The sequence below is a fragment of the Anopheles arabiensis genome, chromosome 2 (genome assembly GCF_016920715.1).
Source record: "Anopheles arabiensis isolate DONGOLA chromosome 2, AaraD3, whole genome shotgun sequence".
In the NCBI taxonomy this organism is placed as follows: Eukaryota; Metazoa; Arthropoda; class Insecta; order Diptera; family Culicidae; genus Anopheles; species Anopheles arabiensis.
The window spans coordinates 29,977,939-30,001,230 of record NC_053517.1 but is presented as its reverse complement, the minus strand read 5'-3'; the positions used below and the strand labels follow the sequence as shown (position 1 = coordinate 30,001,230).

Genomic DNA, 23,292 nt, shown 5'->3' with positions numbered 1-23,292 from the left:
CCGCACGCTGTCGCGCTGTCTCGCTCCGGGAAGTGAGGTTAGTTTATTGGACCCCGTTACGGGTTTGTGGGTTTTCTCCGGGCGCGAAGGACTTCGCTTCGTTTGCTGTAATGTGGTACGGATGCAGAGTCTTCAGAGTCGCCAGCGTTTCTTGTTGCTGTTTTTTTTCCTTTCTTTCGTTTTATATCGTTGTTTGTTTTGCACTCTGCTTTCCCACTGCTGTGACGCTGCTGTGGCACTGCTGCTTTGCTTTGTCGCCGTGCACGAGGCTTCAGACGTGGAGACGAACGAGTCCAACACGATTTTGGCGACAGATTTTCTTCACCGCTCCGCCCCGGGCACGGTCTCGGGATGGTGGTGGGTCAATGCTTCGGCCTACCGAGATAGTGCCAGCGAAACATGACACAAATCACACACACACATACACACACACACACACAAGCGCACAAATACCGTATCGAACACGCACGAAATCTCAAGGACAAACAGTGCCTCCGCAAGGGTATTTTCCACCCACTTTTCCGCTCCCCTGTGCCTGTGCGCTCCGGGCGCGATGCGTATCAGGCGATGGAAAAATTAATCAAAATAAAGATGCTTGCTCGCAAAGCTGGGGGTGCTTTTAGCTTTCCTGGCAAGGATAAACTGCTTCGGCCGCGCCTGATTGTTCTCCAAACATCTCAATATTTCATCCCGGCGTGGATGGGTTACGTTCGCCGCCGGCACTTACACAGCCATTGTGGCGGCGGCCTGGGACACGAACGCGTTGTGCACAGAATTACCGGCCGCCAGTAGGCGCACGGGCAAACAGCCTCGTTCGCGTCCATCATTATTCACGCGATTGTTGTTCATTAGTAACAGAAATTGAATAAAGCGGCTGCTGATACGATGAGGAAGCACTAAAGCTGTTAAGTGCAGTGGGAGTGAGCGGATTAGACGGCGATGCGGAAGCGAAGCGGCATGCGCCACGACGGACGTAAGGGCGAGAGCGGAGGTGGAGGGAGCGGAGCAAAATTACTCTGTAACATTCCTTACGCAGTTCGTTATTTTTTTTCCTTCTTCTTCTGTTTGCAATTTAATTGTTTCTCTGCCCTGGTAAAATGCTGGCACCGGGCGATAACGGGCGAATGCCCGGGCGCGATATCGAGTGCGCGCTTGGGACCGGCTCTCTCTCTCTCTCTCTCCCGCTTGGCAGGGAAATCGTACGGAAAATTGTTTCTCCCTTTTGTAGCTACTGCTCGCAAACGGTTTCATTCCAAGCTAAACCACGGTTCGAGCATAATTACGATGAAGCCATACTTTTCGAATAAATTCCAGGAATTTTGCTCCGTTTTGCTGGAATCCACGGTGCGGCTGTCTGGGCGATTTTAAGTGTTCTTGCGCAAGTGGAGGTAGAAGGTGTGCTGGCGCACTATTGAAAAGTTTCCCCAGTGCACTTGTTATGGTTACAGTAAAAGAACAAGGAGATAATAAATGGGAACGATAACAAACACGAGCCCTGTAGGGTGCTGTGGTTTGTCGGTTTGAAGGGGTTTTGTTTTTAATAGCGTAATGTGTTCTAGAGAAAGAGAGACAGCAAGTTAATCTATTACGCTCACTGAATCTTAAACTTGCAGCATTAATTTCATCACGTCAGTGAGTTTTGATAATAGTTTAGAAGGAAAATAGCACACTGAAGTAAAAGTGATGGTTATTTAGAACACAAATCAATGCCAAAAATGAAATGTGAAACATTAGTCTTTGCCTAAAGATCTTTGTTTTACAGCATTACAATGTAGCCCAAGTGGTGCGGGTGACTTTTTTTCTTACATAAAAGCCCACAAACGGGAAGCGGTGCTACACGGAAGCCATAGTCAATCCTGTCGGCAAGCTCCTGCGTCATTATCGTTACAATCATTATTATTATGAGCCGCTTTCACCCCGAAGGTAAAGTTCCTGCCCACCGTTTTCCGTGCAGCCAATCATTTCACCACCATCACCACCAACAGCAACAGCTCCGGAGACTGCGGGTGAGCATAACACATCGATAATAATAAAGAAGTTATAATAATAATCCTACCCATAAAAATGCTTTGTTTACAAGTTATGACGTTCGAATCGCCCGGTTAGCATCGTCTCACACACAGCGCGCATATAAAGCGTACGGGGTGGGGCAGCCGTTTTTCGGGCAGGACCTAAACCTTCCACAGCAGCACCGTGAGGACGGTGACCGTGCTTTCGCTAGCGGACGTCGCTTGGCCGGCTCGTATCGAACGGCCGAAACAGCTGTCCCGGGGGGGGAAACACTCGCAAGCGGGACAGGGGATGGGTTGTTTTCTTGGCCCGCTTCTTGGGCCGTTTTGGACCGAGGATAAGACAAAGTCAAACGCGTCAACAAAAGGGTAGCCGGATCGTTATCGTTCATCTCGAAATTAATTGTGTTATTGAACTACATAATCGTTATGGTTGGCTTTCTGATACAAATCGGCGGCCCTCGGCTGGCTGTACCGTTAGAATTGATGAAGGAGAAAGATGAGCAGGTTGCAAGCATGCTCGTAAGCAATAAATGCCCAGCGCAAAAAGCCAGTTTTGCCAGCGTCGCTAATGGAATGAAAAATCAATATGATGATGCTGAAAACATGTAATTGTTCGGTAATAAATGCTGGCCCAAACTAAACATGTAGTACACAAACGAACGATTGAAGCATTGTTTGGCATACATTACCAGCGCATTGAATCATAAACTATAGCAGAAAGCAAATTAATTAAGCAATTCACGAATAACAATATTAAGCGAACACAAACAAAACTCTTTTCATTGGAACTGTTCCCTTCCCGCTTAATTCCGTATCAGTGAATAACTTTACATTCGCTTTAGTGCGCCCGGAGGTAGCGCTTTGAAAATACTTTCCACTTTCCAGGAAAAGTGGCTCCCAATACACGGAAAAAAGTTTATACGACCCATCGGTTCGGGCCCGATGCAACATTGCCACTCTGTTTACGGTAAACTTGAAACAGGCTGTGTGCTCTGCTCTGGCTCTTTACCAAACTGGGGCTGCTGGGTAGACACATACCCACGAATACACATACCCAACACATCGTTTCGAGAGAGGTGAAGCAAACAAAAAAAGCAACGAAACTCTTCACTTGTGTGTGTGTGTGTGTGTGTTTGCAAGCTGGTTTGAGGGAAGAAGCAGTGCTCTCGAAAGTGGAGAAAAAAATCAATAAATATAAATATTAAATGAACGCTTTATTATTTTGCATGAACGCACCATTTTCCCTGGTCGCCCACGTACAGCCGCGTCCCCGTACCCGTTCATTTTGGCGCAGTTTTGCCTTCCCCGCTGATGAACGGGCAGTGCGAACGAAAGAGGAACATGCAAGAATCCGACCACTCCCCGGTAGGGCTGAGCTCGACCAACGAAACGAGCAACAGCCGCAGAACATACTTCCTTTACCGTACCACCCGCACATGAGGGCTTCCCATTTGAATGCTTTGCCACATTTTTCACCAACCCACATACACACACATGCAGGGTGTCGTGCTTTAATCGAGAGAGAGAGAGAGAGTGAAGGAGAGAAATGGAGTGCGAGTTATCGGTGCAGAGAGAATAACGAAAAAAAGGGCATAATAATAAACCCACGAGGAGCACTCGCGCGATGCTCTTTTGCTTGCTGTGCCGTGATCAGCTCGGTCGCCCCCGTAGGGAAATTCACTGCCAGCAAAAGTGCCGCCCGCCGGCCCGAGATTCACGGCGTGGAAAAATACACCGAAAAAAGAGCCTGCACGAAAGGGAAATAAAACCATCGTATCGGGATGTTTATCGGCCAAGGTTGCTGCGGGATGCTGTGGGATGGGGCGAGGCCAAATAAACACACTACAGGTGAGTGTCTCACCTGGCTGAGCTCGAGTAGCGCAGCAACAAAAAAAAAAAAAAACCCAGAGAAGTAGGCGGAAAACGATGCCCCTTCCCCTCTTGACGCCCGTCCTCTCCGTCTCCTGTTTCGCGATACTCAGCTGCAACTGTTGGCATGATTTGCATAATAAATTATGCCACTTCTTTCTGCGGGAGTGGGGAAGTTTTGTTTGCGTCGGGTGTTCATGCAGATATATTTTGCCTTAGCGTAACTCTCATACGAGGCTGCGTCTTTCGCACGTTATGTACGCATCGTGCTATGGTCGTGGTTTTACATATTTTCTTTCCCCCAGAGTGCCAATACGCGCAGCCCTGCCTCACTGTGTGCATGTGAAGTAGTTGCACTGAGCTGGCGAATGTCATTCTTTGCACAGTATTAAAAGTTCACGACACTTGAGCGGGTTGGAAGAAAAAAAAACGGCACCCACCTGGGACGGTCTCAGGCCAATGCTCCTGGATTGATTTTATGATGATATTTTATTTATAGACAGTAGTGTTGTACTACACAGCAGAAAACAGAGTGCTAGACAGAAGCATTTGCAATCAACTGGATTGTACAACATCAGTTTATTGTTGCAATAAAAGTTAGCTTTCTATTAACAAGAAAAATACCTTTTTAAAACACTATGTTTCAAAGATTTATAGAAAAAAAATACTCACATTGTTTCCCCATTTTAAAAGCCCCACATTGTATCTCACCATGACAGCGTGCGGCGCTTGCCGAAATGAAATACCGAGCGCACAAGATCCAATTATTTGACTGCAGAAGCTTGAGTACATTTCTAAATTATCCCACCGCTCGAAGGAGCGCTCGTTCGCTCGGAGGCGAACGTGCCTAACATTGAAACATGAACATCCCGTGCCAAACTATCCATTGCACTTTGTACAGCGGCCGGCCGCTGGCTGCCCACGTTGCCCCGGTGGCCCCAGTCGAGAAGGGAAGAAGCTTCTTCAAATATATTATTATGTTCCACACAGAACCGCCACAGCTTGTCGTTTGGCATATGGTCGGACAATTCTAAACCCTTCTTCGGGTGCTGTACTTTCTTCACTTCCCCTCCCTCCCTAAGCATCTCCAGGCATCCCTGACTTGCTTGCGTGCCCCTTGATTGCTGCAATTTTCTTTACCCAGGCCCTCCGCTTCCGAGCACGCGTTCCGTAGAGCACGGGTCCGAATTCGAAAGACATATTTTACTGGCCAAAATGTGCCGCATCCCCGGGAGGAAGAGGAAGAAGTTTTTGCCGCAGAACGTTGACCACGGGCCAATGTGCCGTCCGGTTTGCTCCTGGGTTTGCACCCATAACACACGCGCACACACACACATACACACATGCGCTGTTTTTGGTGCTTCACAAAACATAAACGTGAGGTTTATAATCAAAAGGATGCGCGCCTTCATTTCCGACTCCGAACGCAAACTTTCTTGAACCGACCGTTACCGGCGCCGGGCCCGGGCAGGAGGGATCGTGCAGCATTTGCATAACGAACGAGCCAGCACCGATAGCCCAGACTTCAATACTGAAAGCCAAACGTTCGTTCAGTCGGTGGCACACACACACATACTCACAGAGAGAAGGACACGAGGCTCCCATTGCTGTTGGCACAAACAACGAACCCCTGGCGGCACTGGACATTCGATACGCTTGACGTTGCCTTAAGGGTATGCACCTGCAAGCGTTAAGCGTTCGTTCTCCCTCTTTGGTGCGTATCGTCGGCGCTCGTCTTGCACCGACCCCCTCCCCCCCCCCTTGCTGTACACATAGAAAGTTGCACACTAATTGAAACTGGCTCCCGGTGAAAGCGAGCTCAAATAAATCGCACTTTGCAAACAATGGTTGTACGGTGGCGTACGGCAGGCTGCTTCCAAGAAACTGTTACTCATTTCTGGCTGACCGAAGCTGGTACTACAAATTACAGCCCGCGGTGATCCACTGCCGTCCAACTTTGTCCAAAAACCGATGCTAGACAGAAAGCTTCCGTTTGCAGTGGTGAAACTGTCTCAGCTGTTACGCTGCGCCGAGACTTGCCATTAAAACGATCGCTGTTCTGTTGGAGCTAGTCGTGTACGTAAGTAATATCATCCCTTCGCCGTACCATCCACGTACGCCGACCCTCCAAGGCTCCATCGGCTGGCCAGCACAGTTGAACTAACTTAATGATTAATGATGAGTCCCCGCAAACCACACTGGGTCGGGTCGGGATGTGTCCGTGCCGCATTCTTCACCAAAACGTCTCCCAAAACCCGTGCCCGTTGATAATCCTTTGGACAGGCGAATGCGTTCGTGGGATATTTATGGGGCAACAGGCCAGCCGCTAGAACGAGATGCAAGGTATAACGCCCGGAAAACCGGGTGGAGCGGGGTGGGTGTGTGTGCCAGTTTGCGGCATAATCGTGCATGGCGCGCGTGCGTTTCGCGCAAGCAAATTCATTAATTTTGCTCCGTCGGTTGTCATTCATTGCGGTTCATTGAGGAGATTTATGTGACCGGTCGCAAAGTCTGCCCGGTTCGCTGTGTGCGCAAATTAAACGCCCGCAACCTTTCGCTCGGAGTGGCTGCACGGCAAGGGAAAAAGGCTGTTTTTTGTCTTTATTGGAGAATGTACAGGAAAGAAAAGGGTTGACAATGAATTAGTGACTTTAATCGTTAAGCTAAAGATGTTGGGGAAAAAGAAAGATCTGATCACGTTACTTCTTAAATTGCGGGTTATTTAATGAAGGAAAAAAGTCCTTCTATTTTTGCGGTTTATTAGTCTGTACTAAATTTAATGCTTTAATAACTGCGGCATATTAATTGGATCAGCAACTTTTTGAGTTTAATCAGAGAGTTTGTGTTTTTAAACAACCAAAGCTTACACAAACATTGTTCTTCCGAACTGTTACGCCTTGGTTAAACAATGCTCCCGGTTTTCAATCGCTCGTCTAAGCGCTGAACTTGATAACTCTAAGTGCTTTCAGAGATAAATCACTTGTAATCTGCTGCAAAAGCTTAAAGTTATCCAGCAACTTGTCAGTCCGCGTGGCACCGCTCGTTCGCGCTCGGCACCGCTAACAAAAGACGGAAGTAATGATCAAGTCTTTGATTTATGAAACAATCTATCGCCCTTCCAGCCGACTGCCGGAGATAAGATTGTGTGATAAAATTCACACTCGTGCATCTCAATTTGCCTCCATCCCCTTTTATCGCACCACCGCACAAATCACCGCCCTAGTGTGTGTGTGTGTGTGTGTGTTTTCCAATGTGTACCGCACAGGGTAAGGACCGCTGGGAAATTCGCATTCGAGATTTTCGACCGACACCGGAAGCAGAGCGTTGGATTTAGAGCGATTTTCGAGCCAGGAGTCGGTGAGATTGTGCGTAAATTAAATATGTATGATGCGGCGATAAATTTATCGATGGCGTGTACGAGCCATGCCGCATTAAATGTGCCTGCGGCAGCGAACCGTTATTGCGCTCAGCATCCAGAGCTCGGTGCGCTTGCGGTCCAATTGCGCCACCCTGCAAGGGGCACCCACCGATTGGGGCGACTGCTGCTGCTAGCCGTATGGCAGGCCGGCCACGCATGAGTGGTTTTTTGTTCTTCCCGTTTGTGAATTCGGCTGCTTCATGCATCGCTGGCAGGCATCGAGCGCAAGTCGAATTATTAGAGAGCGTTTTACGCACAAATCCACACAATCACAATAGCTGCCGTTTATCCGGGAGCGAGGAAAGCTGTCGGCTTTGTGCTCGGGAAGTGAAAACCGTGTTGCTCGTGAGATTATTGTTGGCTAGTGATTATGCTGTCTACGCAGTATTTGCTGACCATCGCATGTGTGTATTTGGCGAGCTTAATTTGCTTCATTGGAAAGGGACGATTCATAAACTGAGGTATATTGTTGAAAGGCACTAGATGATTGGAACAGATTTGCATGACGTTGCTTATGCTCAGCAGTTATTACGATGGAGAATTTGAAGAATGTCTGTTTTAAATGTCTGTTTTGTATAAAATGTTGTGGTAAGCTGTACGACAAAGGAAATCAAATATAAGTTTCGGCATTTATTTGAAAGGGCCATGCGGCTACATTATGTTCGTTCATTTTGAATAAACAAGTTGCTGTGGTGTTTCCAAACCCTCAATATTAAAAAAATAAACGTTCGGGTGTTAATTTTTTCTCGTTTCGGTGTTTCAGCCAATTTCTGTTATAAAGAATATGAAAGCAAATCCATCCTATGAACAACCATGCGTCTCCATTACGCTTAAATTATATCTTTCCTGTGAAGATAAATTATACCTATCAATTGCATCTTGCTTATAGCTCGAAACACAATGGCTTGAAGGAATTATAAGAATGCATGGCACTTGAACGTCCTTAAAATTGTTACATCGTCAAAGGCATGTACAAATTGTTATTCAAATCCCTAACTAGAAAAGCACCATGCGCCTCCATGGTACACCACATTTTCTAAACATTGTCCAATAGTTGTTTGTTCCCTGCTGTGTCTCAGATGCTTTCAATTAAATAAAAAACGACAACAAAAATAACTGTATTATTTCCTTTCAGTTCAACAGATACTACAGCGGTACGCATTTCATGAATAAATCATCGTTCGTACCGACAACCTGGCGTAGCAGTTACGCAGAAATGCTGCCTCAAGCCCTAAGGTCGAACAATGTCGGGCCGTGTGTAAGCTAGGATCCATCTGCTTTTTAATGGGAAAGCAAAATTCATCATTTGCCAACGAGACCACTAGCCCAATCATTACTGCAACGCAACTCAGCTGTCAGCTTTGCTGGGAAAGTTGTCATCCGGGAACGCTCATAAAGCATTTCACTCGGTGAACTAATTCGACCGAATCTGAGCTAAGCGTAAGCCCACACCAAATGCCCCAAGCGCGTTTCTCGGTATGTAGCAGCTGAACAAAAAAAAAACAATCCATTTCAGTCCAACAATGGTGAGCCACAAGCATTTCAGCGGAAGTATATCCTTACGTTCGAAATTTATTGCATTTGATTATGTTAATGAGAATAAATTATTTTCATAATCATTTCTGGACTGTATAGCCTGCGTGGCAGAACGGACGATTGGCACATGGTACGTAGCACCAGCTGGTGATTTTTAAATGAAAATAATATTTGGAATAGAACAATGAAAATTAAAACCAACTATGGATTGCAAACACGATTTAAACAGTCAATCTAAAACAGTGTGTGGTGAAACATCCGATTGCTGGAATGTAGTTTAATAAATTATTTTAAAATACTGCTATGTAAACCGAAATCAACCTCCAGCGCCCTTTTTAAAGCAATCAATCACTTCGCAAGCAATATCGTTTCAATTTATTCAAAAATTAGCACATTCCACAGCGCACCGAATCAGATAGCTGAAGCTAATCATTCCGCTGATTCACTACAGCATGATCCACTGGCGACAATCATCGAGAAGAGATAAATTTTCAACGCTCTCCAGATGTCATGGCCACCACGCTTTGCTGCTTCCTTGGTACAGGATGAATTGTGAAGGGCCATCAGGCTTACTTATCCGTGAATCTCTAGCTAGAGGCTCGAATTTCGAGTTTGGTGCTTTTTTTTCTTCGCCGCTTAAGTTGGCGCCCAGTTGCCTACACAATGCTGCCAAGTTTTCCGGCATAGGCGGAGAAGAAAGCCCAACGGAAATAGCCAGAAAACGTGAGTATAACAGACAGAGAGAGATATATACCGTTAGATAAATAGAGAAAGTGAACGAAGGCCTGCTTAATGGTAGAAGAGTTGTTGAAAAAGTGCTCTAATGAAGCTCGAGGCAGAGTGATACATACACATACACAAAAAACATACACACAAACCAAATAAGCGATACAGTAGGAATAAAAGTTTTGATTCTGTGTCGGCAACTCTGGGAAAGCTCAGTCGAAACTCGGCCTAGATCATTATGATATCTTTCCGTCCCCGGGAGACAGGGTAGAGGAAATTTTCACTCTCCCACATGGACCGTTTTGCAAACTCAAACGGAGACGCTAGGTAACAGAATACTAACAGGCACAAAAAAGAAACAATCAGTATAAATAGCACTGAGCATCGCAGCCCAGCTCGTGAAGAACGTGCTCGGGCATAGCGTGAGCCTTAGCAGAATACGCTCGTAAAGTCTCATCGTCCCCGTGTTTCGACACATCCCCTACTGCGGCCTGCGTACAGCCTGCGTTCGTTGCGCCGGAAACGCCACGTTGAAGTATTTGTTCAGACGAGTATGAAGTCGATGATTTTGCTTCGCACTTTGATTGCGAGCGAACAACCACACCCATATTCCGAGAGCACAACTCGCTTTCATAACACGTTTGCAGGTCGCTACGCAGGAGACAGTTAAGCTTATTTGCGTGAGCGCGTATGTGTGCGTGATGTGAATTGGGATCAGACACTTGAACATGTATCGTAATTGACTTCAAATTGGCAGCAATAATGCAGCGAAGAAGCTGCACAGCTAATTAGTGATGATTAAGTACCGGGTTAGTTAATTAGTTTAACTATCGCTTTAAGCCAACAATTGAACAGTTGCTTGCCGTAACATGAGTGCTTGAATTAAAGAGCTACAAATTTATTCTAATAATTATTTAATTAAAGTGTTTCCCGTCTTGATATACTTTTGTTATCCTAAAAAATGAAATACCGTTCAATAATGTTTTCTTGAAGTAATCCTGTAAGCGTATTTTAAAAATACAGCAAGAAGCAAGCATTTGTTACGCAGTCAGACTACAATTCAACACAAAATGAAGCATGATGGAAACAATACTATCACCCATTCTACTCAATTATGCATTGCAACGTATCAATCCGGAGGGTCCTGAATGTTGTGTCAAATTATCTCAGAACGTTCGCCGATTAAGTGTCTAAATAACCCTTGGTAATGCTATTGTGCGTGGCCCTTCCGAACGAACGGCAACGTAAAAGGCACACCCATTACGGAACGATGTAAAAATCAAACTACAGAACAACTGCGAAAGCACGCCCGGAGAAGCCGCACGGGTAGGCAAATTAAAATAAATACTTGCCAAATGGAGCACAATCCCGGATGGATCGGAAATGAGCACAAACCAAGTCGCAAACAAAAGGCTGAGAGAGAGAGAGAGAGATAAAGAGAGCGAGAAGGAAAAGTCTCAATGTTTCGCACAAAAACCGGCGAAGCAAACGGTCCTTTGCAGCCGAAACGAAACCATAAGACGCGCGCAAGTGATATTAAGCTGCCGGTTGTGTTTTGCATTTTGCCTCAATGTGCGCGATTTCGCAAAAGAACCTCTGAAAAAAACCAGCATGAAGAACGTAATAAAATCAATTCGATAAGAGGCTTTTCCTCGAAACATTCACCATTAATTCAATATGATGCGAGCGTGTGCGAGCAAAGCGCAACCCGCAATCGTCTCGGGGTAGCGCATCGTGAGGACACGCGCCCACATACAAGGCAGGAACCAAAAAAATCGACACGCAATGTGTATCTCAGCGTTCGAGAGGAACATATACAATAGACAAAATAGCAGCAGATAGCACGACTTGCGTCTAGCAATCGTTCGAGATGGTAATGGAATGGGCGCACTGGCTGGCTAGTCAGCGAGAAAGAACAATAGCGATTTGTGTGCGCGCTTGCGTGTGTTCGGCAGAGTAGGGAGTGCTGATGGATGTGATTTATACTAGAATGTTCGATATTTTATGTCACAAGATGGGCTTTGCGACTGATTTTCTTACTTTCTACTTTGCAGAACTCGATATGATATGTATCGTTCTTTAGTAGTGTTTAGTCAGATTTATAAAAGCATGATTATTTGATTGCAAATTAGAAAGAAATAGTAACGATTATGGAAAATGCTTTCATATATAAAATAGTAAATTTTTTGCCTCCATTCTGTTATTATTTCAAACAATCCTTCACCGTAAATCTTTACTAGATTCGGCCGCTGAATGCTTTCCATTCTTACTGCGTCCGTTAAGCGAGACGCTCGGACATCTCCGAGACGGTTAATGATCTAAAGTCGTTTGGCCGAGTTAGCCAGCGCTGAACCATGTGTCACGCAAAATACTTGGGGGATTATATTTTGTTTTATTGCCTTGCTGCTGACCTACAGCCCACGCCAACCAGCCATCCAGTTGACCGTACGGGAAGTGGACAACATTTTTTTGTGAGGATTTGTGTCGTTTCTTTTGTTTTAGAGCTTAGCGAGATGTTGTGGATCTGGGTTTCTTTATTAATGACGACATAGATTTGATCTCGGAAATTGAATCGGAAGACGAATCACAATTTAACGAGATGGATTTTCTCGTGTTACCATTAGGTTTGGTACGGCTGTGAGTGATTTTTATTTTTATTCTTAAACAAAGAAAGTATAATAATTCATGTTACCATTAGCCTTGCACCGTTCAAGTACGAACAAAAATACATAAACGCAAACAAATTTTGAAGTTATTTCGCTACGTACCAAATTGCAGCCAACAACCAGGACGGCAAGCAGGAACGAAAACAATTTCCAAAGTGCGCTTCCAAGAAGCAACCAGAATGCCGTGCAAACACAAACACACTTACACGCCCAAGCACTCCAAATGCCTATTCAGACTGGATTTCAAGTGCCAGAACTTGACCTAGGAATTTAGATTGCGAAACTCAACCGCTGCCAACGGGCAAAGCCTACCGCTGGGATGCGTATTTGCACTGGAGTCTTATTCCGAGTCGTGGAGGGCAGCACATTTTCCACCAGCAGCTCATACCGACACTTACGTGCTGCGTAGATGTTGCTGGAAGGTGGTAAGGTGAAAATGAAGGAAAAGGGACAGCCTTATACACGGTGTGGGAGATGACCCAGGTCGTGCTGCGGACGGATACATATTAGTTGCCCTGGGGCCGTTCGAAACTAAGTCTTGTTGCGGACGCTCTACGGTGCACGTGGTCCACACTGGCGTTTGCCCAAAACGGAAACTCAAGCCAACTCCTGCCCAACAACAACAAACAACAAAAATCCTTGGCCCTCAAAACATTTCCAATTCATTTTAAGAACGTTGCACCACCAACCCCACACCTTCCCCCACTCCCTTCTTCTCCGTAACAATAGAAAAATAAGGAGAAAATGACGTTGAAGAAGAAAATAACTAAATTCCAGTGGTACTTACGGTCGATCCGCAAACCGGTGCATCGCCTGCAGCTGGCAGCCTAGCGCCTATGCGGAGCCTCCTTCTGAAGGAAGGCGGCACCTTTGGCACCTTCGTTGAATGGCGCCGTCCTCAGAGCCGTCGCGGAAACGCTGCCCCAGCGCCAACTGAGTCGGTGAGTCGCTGAAGCGGCAACTCAAAACACACGTCAAACCACACACTCGGTCGTACCTGGGATGCGGCGCGAGCCTGCTGGGATACTCTGTTGTGTAATCTCTAGCCAAGCCCTATATCCCTTTGCCGATTCGGTCAAACACACACGCACGAACACCCACACATGCACATACACTGCAACTCACAACAACGTGTCGGTATATCCGACCCCGTCACTTCGACTGCGATACACACTTGGCCACGGCAGAACCGACGGTATGAACCACCCAGCTCTCGTCGGTAACTATGGTGACAATAACATGTATTGACAGCAGCAATCGTAAAATGGCAATGGCACTGGCTTGCTTAGTTAGTTTGCTTCAAGCACCTTTCACCGCCACCGCCGTTGTGGGTAGTTGACGTTTGCCCTTAATCCTTGCGTGATCCATCCAGGCCACCACACTTGCGAGGGAAGGATTGGCTTTATTTAACTTTTCTTTTAAAAATTTCAATTAGAAAGAATTCACACGACAAACACACACGCACACGTACGACACACACTCGCGTTAATAGTACACCGATGATGATGATGATGATGATGATGACACATGGGGCACACACGCACTTACAGATCGCCGAACAACTACTCTATTCGATAGAGCGATAGAGTGTGCGAAAGTGAGCACGAAGGGAGAATGGGAGATTGCTCTACTTTTGTTTTGAATTGTTTTGCACTGTTAAGAACACGTTGACACTTAGATATTCAATTCGCATGGCGATAGTATATCATTATTCGTTTCGTTTAGCTGTTTTGTTGTAAAGGTTATGTTTTAAATTCTACTAGGATAACATTTTTACAGACGTTCGAGTGTTACGCTAGTTCCATTTTCGTGTGATCAATTCTAACCATGCGAGGGTTGCAATTACATTGTCGCCCTTTCTATGAACACACACACAAACAGATACTGCCTTCAATTCCTATATGTATGTGAGTAGGAAACTGTGGTATTACGTGCGTTTTATTTCCGTTTTGATTACGCAGGAGAGGCGTTCTTCTTATTTTGTCTTATGTTTTGAGCCCTTGACGCTACTTTCCAACAGCTGTAGCATACCGCAGGAAACAGGCTTTCTGTGGCTAGTTTCGCTTTGTATCGATGCTATCCCGTGCGGACACTACCGGCGGTTGCACTAAAACACTGACCAGAGCTGTCACCTGTTCCATACACTGCATTGTCGCTGCTGCACATGAGCGCGGGGCACCGTTATGTCTCACCGCGAAGAGAGCCCGATTACGCTATGTTGCCGCTCTTTAGCCATGCCAAACGGTGTGTTTGATTTTGCTTTGCTTATCTACTGTTCTGTGCTGTATTGTACAGCTGCACGCTGAGTGGACGATTAAAACATTAGCTTTGGCCGGGTTATCTTCTACTTTATGACGGTCGCTCGGGGACGCCTTGATTCACGATCACGAATTGACTACCATCTGTAAGCAAGAGAGCGAAGAGAACGATTTAGGAAGGTAGCAGCGGGAATGATTCAATATCATAAAAATGAAGAATGTGTCCATTCAAAGCTCGAGGGAAAATATTCTTACGCAGTTCCCCTGTCCCATCATCGATGGGTTAAACCCCTGAAAGTTAGATATGTTTGCATATAATAATTCATAACCGTTAACTTCTGTTAAAGCTGCTCTGTCTCCTTTTAAATAACGTTTTGCATACCTTCAAACGATAAGTTGGGACAATGTCCACAATTTCGGTATTAACTATGAAGACTTCATTCGAACTTTCAAAAGTTACTTTAATACCCTCATTTATAGTACCGCCTTACTGAGCGAGTTTAGACTGTTCAGCATTCTGTCACGATCTAGCTTATTTGCTCGTGCTATCACAGCGAAACAATTAGTGCTATGGCTCACAAAACACACAACACCGATAATAGAACGCAGAGAGGCAGAAGGCAGCCCTCCCTACCACGGCACCCATCTGGCCAACAATCTGCTGACACACTCACTAACACGGTGTCATTATCGTACAAAATAATCCGACCCTAATCCAGCAACCGGTGGCAGCAACGGAACCAAATCGATTCACCAAACCACCGGTTCGTCCGTTTCGCCTGCCGATCGGTGCTCTCCCTGGTGCCCGCTGGTACCGTGGGCTCGTGTAGCAATATTTTGCTTTGCGCCATAATCCGTAAAAACTACAATTCCATATCGTCATCCCCGAATAGGGGCGATGAAGGGGAGGGAGTTAGCCTATATGCTAACCTCAATGCCAGCCGCTGCCTTTCGCCTCAGCAAAATCCGACGGTTCGAACAGACTGACTACGGACGTATACGGGTGTCGTCATCCTTTGGCACAGTGACCGTTCAGACTTTGACGATTATGTTTAAAGCTTGTTTACATTACCTTACACACCGCTGGCAACCCGTTTTTGTTTTGCCTTTGTTTTTACTACTATCAACCACTGTGTCAACGAACGTTGGCCCGCATAAATTTGAGGCTGACAGGCAGCGGCTATGTGTTTAGCAAATGTAGGGACACACAGGCCGTGTTTAAGTACTGGGAAGAGGTGTGGAATGTTGCTTTTTTCCCGTTTTTTTGTTACAATTTCCTACAATTGTTATCTTTAATATTTGAAACAATATTGCATTAAATGGGTGTAAAAAAACCATATAAAAATCTTTTCGACACAAACTCTTAGTAAAGTATTTTCTAATTTGACACGGGGCATCTGTTTTTGTTCCCTGTCCCAATTGGTTGATTTCCCGCAAACCAAGTTTTGATTATGATGATGGTGATGATGATTGCGTGAACACTTTGCACAGGCTGTTAAAGGGAGCGGTAGCAGCTGTCACACTGTTCCGTTACATTTGCAATAGTTCGATTGGATTACGTACGGCAGCAGCAGCAGCAATCCAAAGTGTTTACAAAAAAAGGAAAAAAGAGAAGCGCCATTCGCCACTCTTCCCAATGTTTCATTAGAAATATCCTTCCCCGGTGCCCCAAAATCAAAACGCTATTGAGATAGCACGGATGTTGCGTTTGCGCTTTTCGGAGCAATACCGATGCCGCACAACGCTGCTTCCCCAAAACACAAACATACAGACACACACATTTATGCCATGTACTTCATATTTGTCACCCACCCCAGCACGTTATGTAGCGACTGCTCGTTGCGTGCGTGAATGCGAAACCACAAAACATACCCTTGAAAACAAAAAAACAAAAAAAACAGCAACAACGAACTGCTCCCTATATCGCTGACGGGACAAGCATACATGTTTATTTTAACGAGCTCTATCATTGGAAGCAAAAAGGAAGGGTAGCCCACCCAACATCCGGCGAGATCCGATGTTGATTTTAGCTTTTTGTCGTCGTTCTTTCTTCTCTTCCCACTTCAAGCTCGCCTCCCTCGCTTTTCACTATGTTTTCACTTATTAAGAACGAAACAATAGCTGCCCCACCCTCCATCGGTTGAGCGGTTTGTGTTTGGATTTTCACGCGAAACGCACGTCTATCCCGCGGCTTGCCGCACTGAAGTAAACGCTCTGGCTGCGAGCTTAACAAAGTATCGCAAGCAGTGGTGGTTGGCTTATGGAATGAGCCTGTTGTTGTTTTTTTACTGCTTTTGTTGTATTCGAATGGTTCTTTTGTACTTTTTCTGCGCGCATTTTGTTTTTTGTTTTTTGGTATCTCCCCTGTTCACCCTCGAGGAAAGGAAACTGATGTGCTGGTACTTTATTTTTTGCTGTTCCCTCTCCTTCGCCCTATTCTTTGTCTTTCGCGATTTGAATAGTCGTATGGGGAAAACACAGGCGACGAAAGCTTACCGTTAATACACCAGTCGGCCATATTTGGGGGTTAAAACTTTCACCAAAACCAGCCAACTTCGCTTAAGTTGCGTTGCGGGCGTGAGAGTTGTAGAGATGGGAAAAAAGAGAGAAGGTAACATATCGCATACAACACACACACACACACACACACACACACACACACACACACACACACACACACACACACACACACACACTGTCAAGGAAAACATGAATGCATACACGTACAGTGATAGGCCCCGTGGAGACGTTTTTGCTATCTCCCAGCCCATCCGTGCTATTAACATAACAAAGTGAAACAAAATAACCATTCCTGCTCGGTGTGATCTGTGCTGGGTGTGCTGGGTACCAGGGGATAAAGGGAGGACGCCCGCAATGCACAAACGGAAATTCGAACCTAAATTCAAACACACACACATACACACAGAGGCAAGCCTCTTCATCACCACTTCCTTTGCTGCTAACTCGCAATCTTCCAAACACAACAACTGATGCTGATGCGCCGATGAAAGCAAAATTGCGCTGGCTAGAAAGCGAACAAACACAACAAAACCAGAAGCGGCTAGGAGGCAAGCGTTACGGCAAAACGATAAGGAAAACTTGATTATCGCTACCGTGGTATGAAATTTTAAGGCGCACCGACTACACCAAGAGACACGAACGTTGTTACGTTGCACTATCGGGCAGGCAGGGGACGAGTAGCGGTGTCCAAGTGTTCGATGGAACAGCAGAACGACGACCAGCGCTCTAGCTTTTTCCATTGGAAAAGCGGGAAGACTTCCTGCCTTATTTTCCAGCCGTACTTCGGTGAGCGCGAGGAAAGAAGAAAAAAAAGTTTCAAGCAATTGTAAATTACTGCCAACTTTTGAAATGTACTTATTTTGCTGGCTTTTCCAACTGCCAAACACAATTTGGTTGTTGGCTCTTTTTTGTTTGGTGAGTGCTGGAATCACTTTTAACACAGTTGAAGAGCTTTTCAATGAGCTTTTAGATATTACATTGTTGCCCTCTTTAGTCACACTGGAGTTTTTTTTTATGGTTGTATATTTTATAATAATGTTTATCTCTTTTTTTCTCATATTTTAGCATGGCTTGGAGTATGTAGTACATAGCATTTGTTGTGTATTATGAATTTTGAGACGCTATTAGCCAAATTCTGCCTCTAAGATTTTTGTCGCTAAAAAACATTATTTTGGTCTAGCGATCAATAGCTCAAAATTTGTCCACTTTTTGAGTCTTAGTTAAGTTTTTCTTAGTTTTATCAGCTGTATGTGCCAAAATTCTTCAATTTAAGACTCATAATCAGTAAAAAGAAGGCAATAAATAAATAAATAAAGCCTTTTGTATTGTAAAGAATACCTAGATTGATATAGTTCCTTAGTACAATTAAATTGTTGTATGAGTTCTTCGCGTTAATTAATAAAATAACACTTTATTTCATACTCTTTAAATGTAAAATATTGGTCGCTAGCTTGTATCTAGTCGTCATATATAAAGTTCATTACCTAGTGAATTAAAATTGTTTTCATTTAAAGCTTAAAACTGTTGCGGGTACGTAAAAGGCATAAATTGATGCATAGTGTTATACATTTATTACTTAGAAATAAAATCTGTACAGCGACTGTAACACGCCTTTGATATGTCTTTTAAGGCATGAATTGATCTTATCTTAATTTATAGTAGAGATAATATTAAAAGCATAAAGCAAAGTTAATTAGTTAAAACAAATAAAATACCAGCACTGAAAAAAAAACTAATCGCTTCATACATCCTTCCACGAGTTTAATGAAATCTTTTATTCCGAGCATCTGAGCTGTGCAACGGATTTTGTTTGATGTCTTTTTTTTGCCCTCCTCCCTTTTATTCCATTTTTCCCTCTCTCAACATGGCTCAGCATTAAATGAGGGCGATTAGTTAGTGCCCGTACACACTCAGCCCTGATTGCAAAACTGACTGCAACCGAGCGCCCTACTTTACCGTGCTGCAGTGCTGCAGCTGAACCAAAACCCACACTCACCACACATCAATATCCACGCTATCGAGATCTTGCCCTCGGCAGTAAAACACATGCAAAAAAAAACGAAGAAAAAAACGGCTGCTACTGCCATCGCGCGGCGCCAGATAAGCGATTGTTCATTTTATTTTTTTTTTGTATCATACCTCCCTGCACACCCATCGCTCTCTTCCATTTTCCAGACCATGTGCCCATGGAGCCCTGGGAGTGGCATATGGGGGGGGGGGGTAAACCTGCTCCAACAAAACCCCACAACACTGCACTGGGTAAAACGATGCATTCGGGAACGCAAGCAAGAAAATAAAACCCACCCAGCAAAGCACACACAGACGGCTGGAGACGAATAACGCTGCTTCGGCGTAAAACTTTGCTCCCGAGCTTGAGCACCCACTTGATCTGCAGCTGCCGGTCTCTTGTCTGCTTAAAATGAGTGAAATTAAATTATACACTCGTCAGTGCAGCGACGCTTGGGCGGGGCTGTGGATGGGAAAATCTCCCCCTTTGGACGTTCGTTTTCCCTATGCCGTAAGCCACACAGAAGGGGATGATTTTTTCTTCTTCTCTTGTTGCGTTGCTGTTTTTTTCCACGCCTCGCTTTGGCTTTGGGCACGCTGCACGCTGACGAAAGTCGATCAATCATCGAAAGGGGATATTACGGTATCGAGACGCTGCGGGAGAGCGTTCGAAAGCGATACTCATCAAACCGGCTTTGACCGGTGAAGGGTGGCAGCTGGAGTGAAAGCGAACGAGTAGAAAAAGTGACACTCAAAACATGATGCGCTGTAACCGGCATGATTTGAAATAAATGACTAGAGGGTTTTGCGTTCGCCCTTTCTCCCTACACAACCCCAGCTAGTGGGAGGGAATTGAATTTGAAACTTAAATTGGAAGCCGTAGTGAAATTGCTGCCCGGAATGGCATTTTACACGTTGGCCAAACTTTACACGCACCAAGGAATCCGCACGTAATGTTTTACAGCAAAATGACATGCTTGCCCGGAAAGCCGAGAGCAAAGTTTTTCTCGCTTCACGCTGCGTTCTACTACCCGCGACCAAAGTATCATAATCTGCGCAATTTTATGGCGAGGGTACAATTAACAGAAACACGGGCAGCGCAGGGGTACGTTTTCCCTCCGCATCGCATTGCGAACCCATTGCGAGTGAGAAACAGTAGCAAGCGATCTTAACCTACCGGAAATTTCATTCCCCGGAGCCGGGCACGCCTCGGATTTCTCAAACCCCGTGACGAACTGGACGACAACTGGGGACCGAGCGCTCGAACCGCGATAAAAATGATCGTTTTATTGAACCTTCCCACTTACCAGGGCGTGCTGCTAGTGCGCCGGAGACACTTTTAATATACAACCTCGTGGGCCAGGCTTGCGAACCGAGCCATTAAAACGATACCGCCAAAGAAAACAGTGTTGACAGTGTTGGAACAAGAAAAAGTTTCCCACCCCTCCGCAGTTTCTTTTGCCCTGCTCCACCCAGCTTCTGTTTCTTTTTGTGCGCTCCGGGTGTATGAGAGAGCGTTTGTCGGTCTAGTTTATTCGTTTCTGCATTTTTACTGCTCCACTTCCACTGCACTGCTACAAAACGCAAGCGAAAGCAAAGCACAGCAAAACGGAACGAAACGAACGAACACCAGCACACACCAGCAAAATAAACAAGTTTATTTACCCTTGGTTCTTGCGCACCCGTGGTCGGGGCCTCCGTGTCTTGCGCCGTGCTTGAAACGAAATGTTTTTAATTATTAATTTTCTGCAAACATTAAGCAAGCCGAAGTAATCCATCCAGGGCCGCTTTAAGGTTGTTCCCGCTTTCCGGTGCGCTTTTCTTCTCGAGTGCGTCCCAGACTTGCGTAGGGGGGGGGGGGGGGGGAGATGGTGTTGGGCCAAACGGCGAAAAAGGCCATCATTATCCGCGCCGCGTTTGCCGTCCTCTCGTTCGCCTCATTATGACGCGCTGATGTACAACGTCGTTATCATCAAAAGTACAGCGATTTATCATCGCTTCGCTCCCCTCATTTTCCCTAGAAAAAGCGAACACCGACTGAGCGTCATACGGAATCGTTACGCGTTTCAGTTCCATACCCCCTCCCCCCTCATCCCTCCCTCCCACATTGGTGCGGCTGTGCCGTTGCGATGATTTGTTTCCGAGTGCAACGGACGTGATTAGAGCAATTGCGAGCCGCGAGCCGTCAGCACGCGATGTCGCCACCACCACCATCATGATCATCATCATCATTATGCACCGGCGTGGGTGCACGAGCTCGCCGGAGTTGTTTGAATTTTATGCACTTGGGGCGAGTCCGTGCTGCCCGGGGCAGCCTCCATACCGTCCCGTCCGTGGATGCTGCGAGCTGATTAGTGAAGTTAGCAGCAGCAACAACGGCGAGAAGGTTGAAACTCATCAAGGCTGCTGACGAAATGTGTCGCTTACAAATGTGCAAAAGGGAAGAGTGGAATGTGTCGTAGCCCATAAGGCTTCGCTCAATCGATAGGCGTTAGCGATTCGAAGCACGGATGGGCCCGTTTCGGGACACATGGTTCCTTTCGCCCGTAAATGAGAAATTGGATTGGCGTGACGAGATGGTTTAATTGAGCTGCTTTTTTAAATTATTTTCAACTTTAATTGACGCATGTAAATTGGTAGAAAATGCTCAAATGATATGTTCTGGTCAAGTTTGAATAGTACGCAAAATAGTGGATCATTGGCAAGCCGGATGGGATGGTAGTGCGTATAGTAAACGAAATAATTACTGCAAAAACCTAAATTTAAATGTCCTGACCTTGCTGGATAATTGCATAAGCAATGCGAACCAGTGTGATTCAAAGTGTAACTTGACCGTGCGGCTACACGAGGTAAAATATACAGCGAAATGAACTGTTTGCCAGGTGAAATTTGACTGTTTGACAGGTGTTTCTTCTTACAGGGTCTTCTTAGAGCAGAACATTCTTAAATTGGAAGAGATGATGAGTTGTTGACTTAAAATTAACGAAAGATTTGATATTGAAGTTTTTTAATGGATTCAGTAGCGATTTTGGACGTGTTATTTGTTTACATCAGCTGGTAGCTGTCATGCGTTATTTGACAGATATTTCGCCTGTCAAATAGTTATTTTCGCTGTAAATTTTAACCGTGCGGTGAGCTACATTTCTTCTATATTGTACGTAATGTTCAACCAAGATATAATTAAAATGTAATGTTTTATTTGTAGTCCTCAATTATTGCAATTTTAGGGTGAAATTTATGCCTTAAACATTCAGGTTTCTTCAGGTTCCCCGTAAAATATATGATTGAAATAATAGATATGGAAAAGAGTCTGTCGGGAAAACCTTTACCAATTTTTGTTTCGTTGGATACATTTCCGCCCTTATTGTGCATCCTCAAGCCGAGTCTAATCTCTTAACCTGGCCGTGCAAATCATCAACCAAACCATACAACAGCTGTCAGGACTGTCACTTAGATCCACACAAACGCCATACACAACTACACCAGCCAGCTACTAGGGAAATCTCTCCATTTGAAACAGACGCATACATTACAACTCAACTCACAAGATCAAAGGGCAAAGTCAACGTTGCACCTCTAACAATAAACAAACCTGACGTGGCCGACATCTAAGCTAAGCTCAGTCTCAAGCCTAGCTTCACTGCTGCAATGGCAGCTACTGACTGCTGCTAACAGGTTGGGAAATGGGCCTCCCTTCGCTCACACCTACACACCTTGCCACACTGGGCCACCGTGGCGATGACGGGACGGGCAGTGGACATGAAATTGATTAATTCCATTACCACCGTGGTGGGGTCGAATGCGTGAACAAAACCGTTGACAGGTGGGACACATATTCCCGAATGTGTTGTGTTTTGGGGTTCATCGTCAGAAAATCCTTTCTCGGTCGCTTTGCAGGCAGCCGAAGCTGATCCATTCGAACCCTTTTTTTCAAGGCGACGTAATGATACAAAAAGACTCCGGGAGCAGAGTAGAAAATAAATCAGGAACATCATTCGTTTTCGCTTCACGTCAATCCTAGGCCACAGCATAGGCTTTCGATTTGTGTACCTTTTGGGATGTGTTATTTAGCAATTAATCATTCTTCCGACTGAATTCAAAAATTCACAGCACGTTTTTTAATACAATATTTACACAAAAATACATTCTTTAAAAAGCCATTAACACAAATTGACTTCACGTTCAAAAATCTATTAAAAAAGGCTCTTCATACCGTTCTCACTTGATATTCGTAAAACAAACATCATTTGTGCTAGCTTGCCGATGTTTTCAATTAGATA

The 23,292-nt window shown here is 45.2% G+C and overlaps 1 protein-coding gene across 1 annotated transcript in view; it reads right to left on the bottom strand.

Annotated features, from left to right (window-relative positions):
- The window catches only part of LOC120898242 (acetylcholine receptor subunit alpha-like 1), a 60,785-nt gene that overhangs the window by 34,761 nt on the left and 2,732 nt on the right, over positions 1 to 23,292 (bottom strand). Inside the window, exon 2 of the mRNA XM_040303804.1 lies at positions 13,015 to 14,629. The gene's annotated coding sequence lies outside the window, so the exon portion shown is untranslated. The remainder of the gene's footprint in view (positions 1 to 13,014; positions 14,630 to 23,292) is intronic.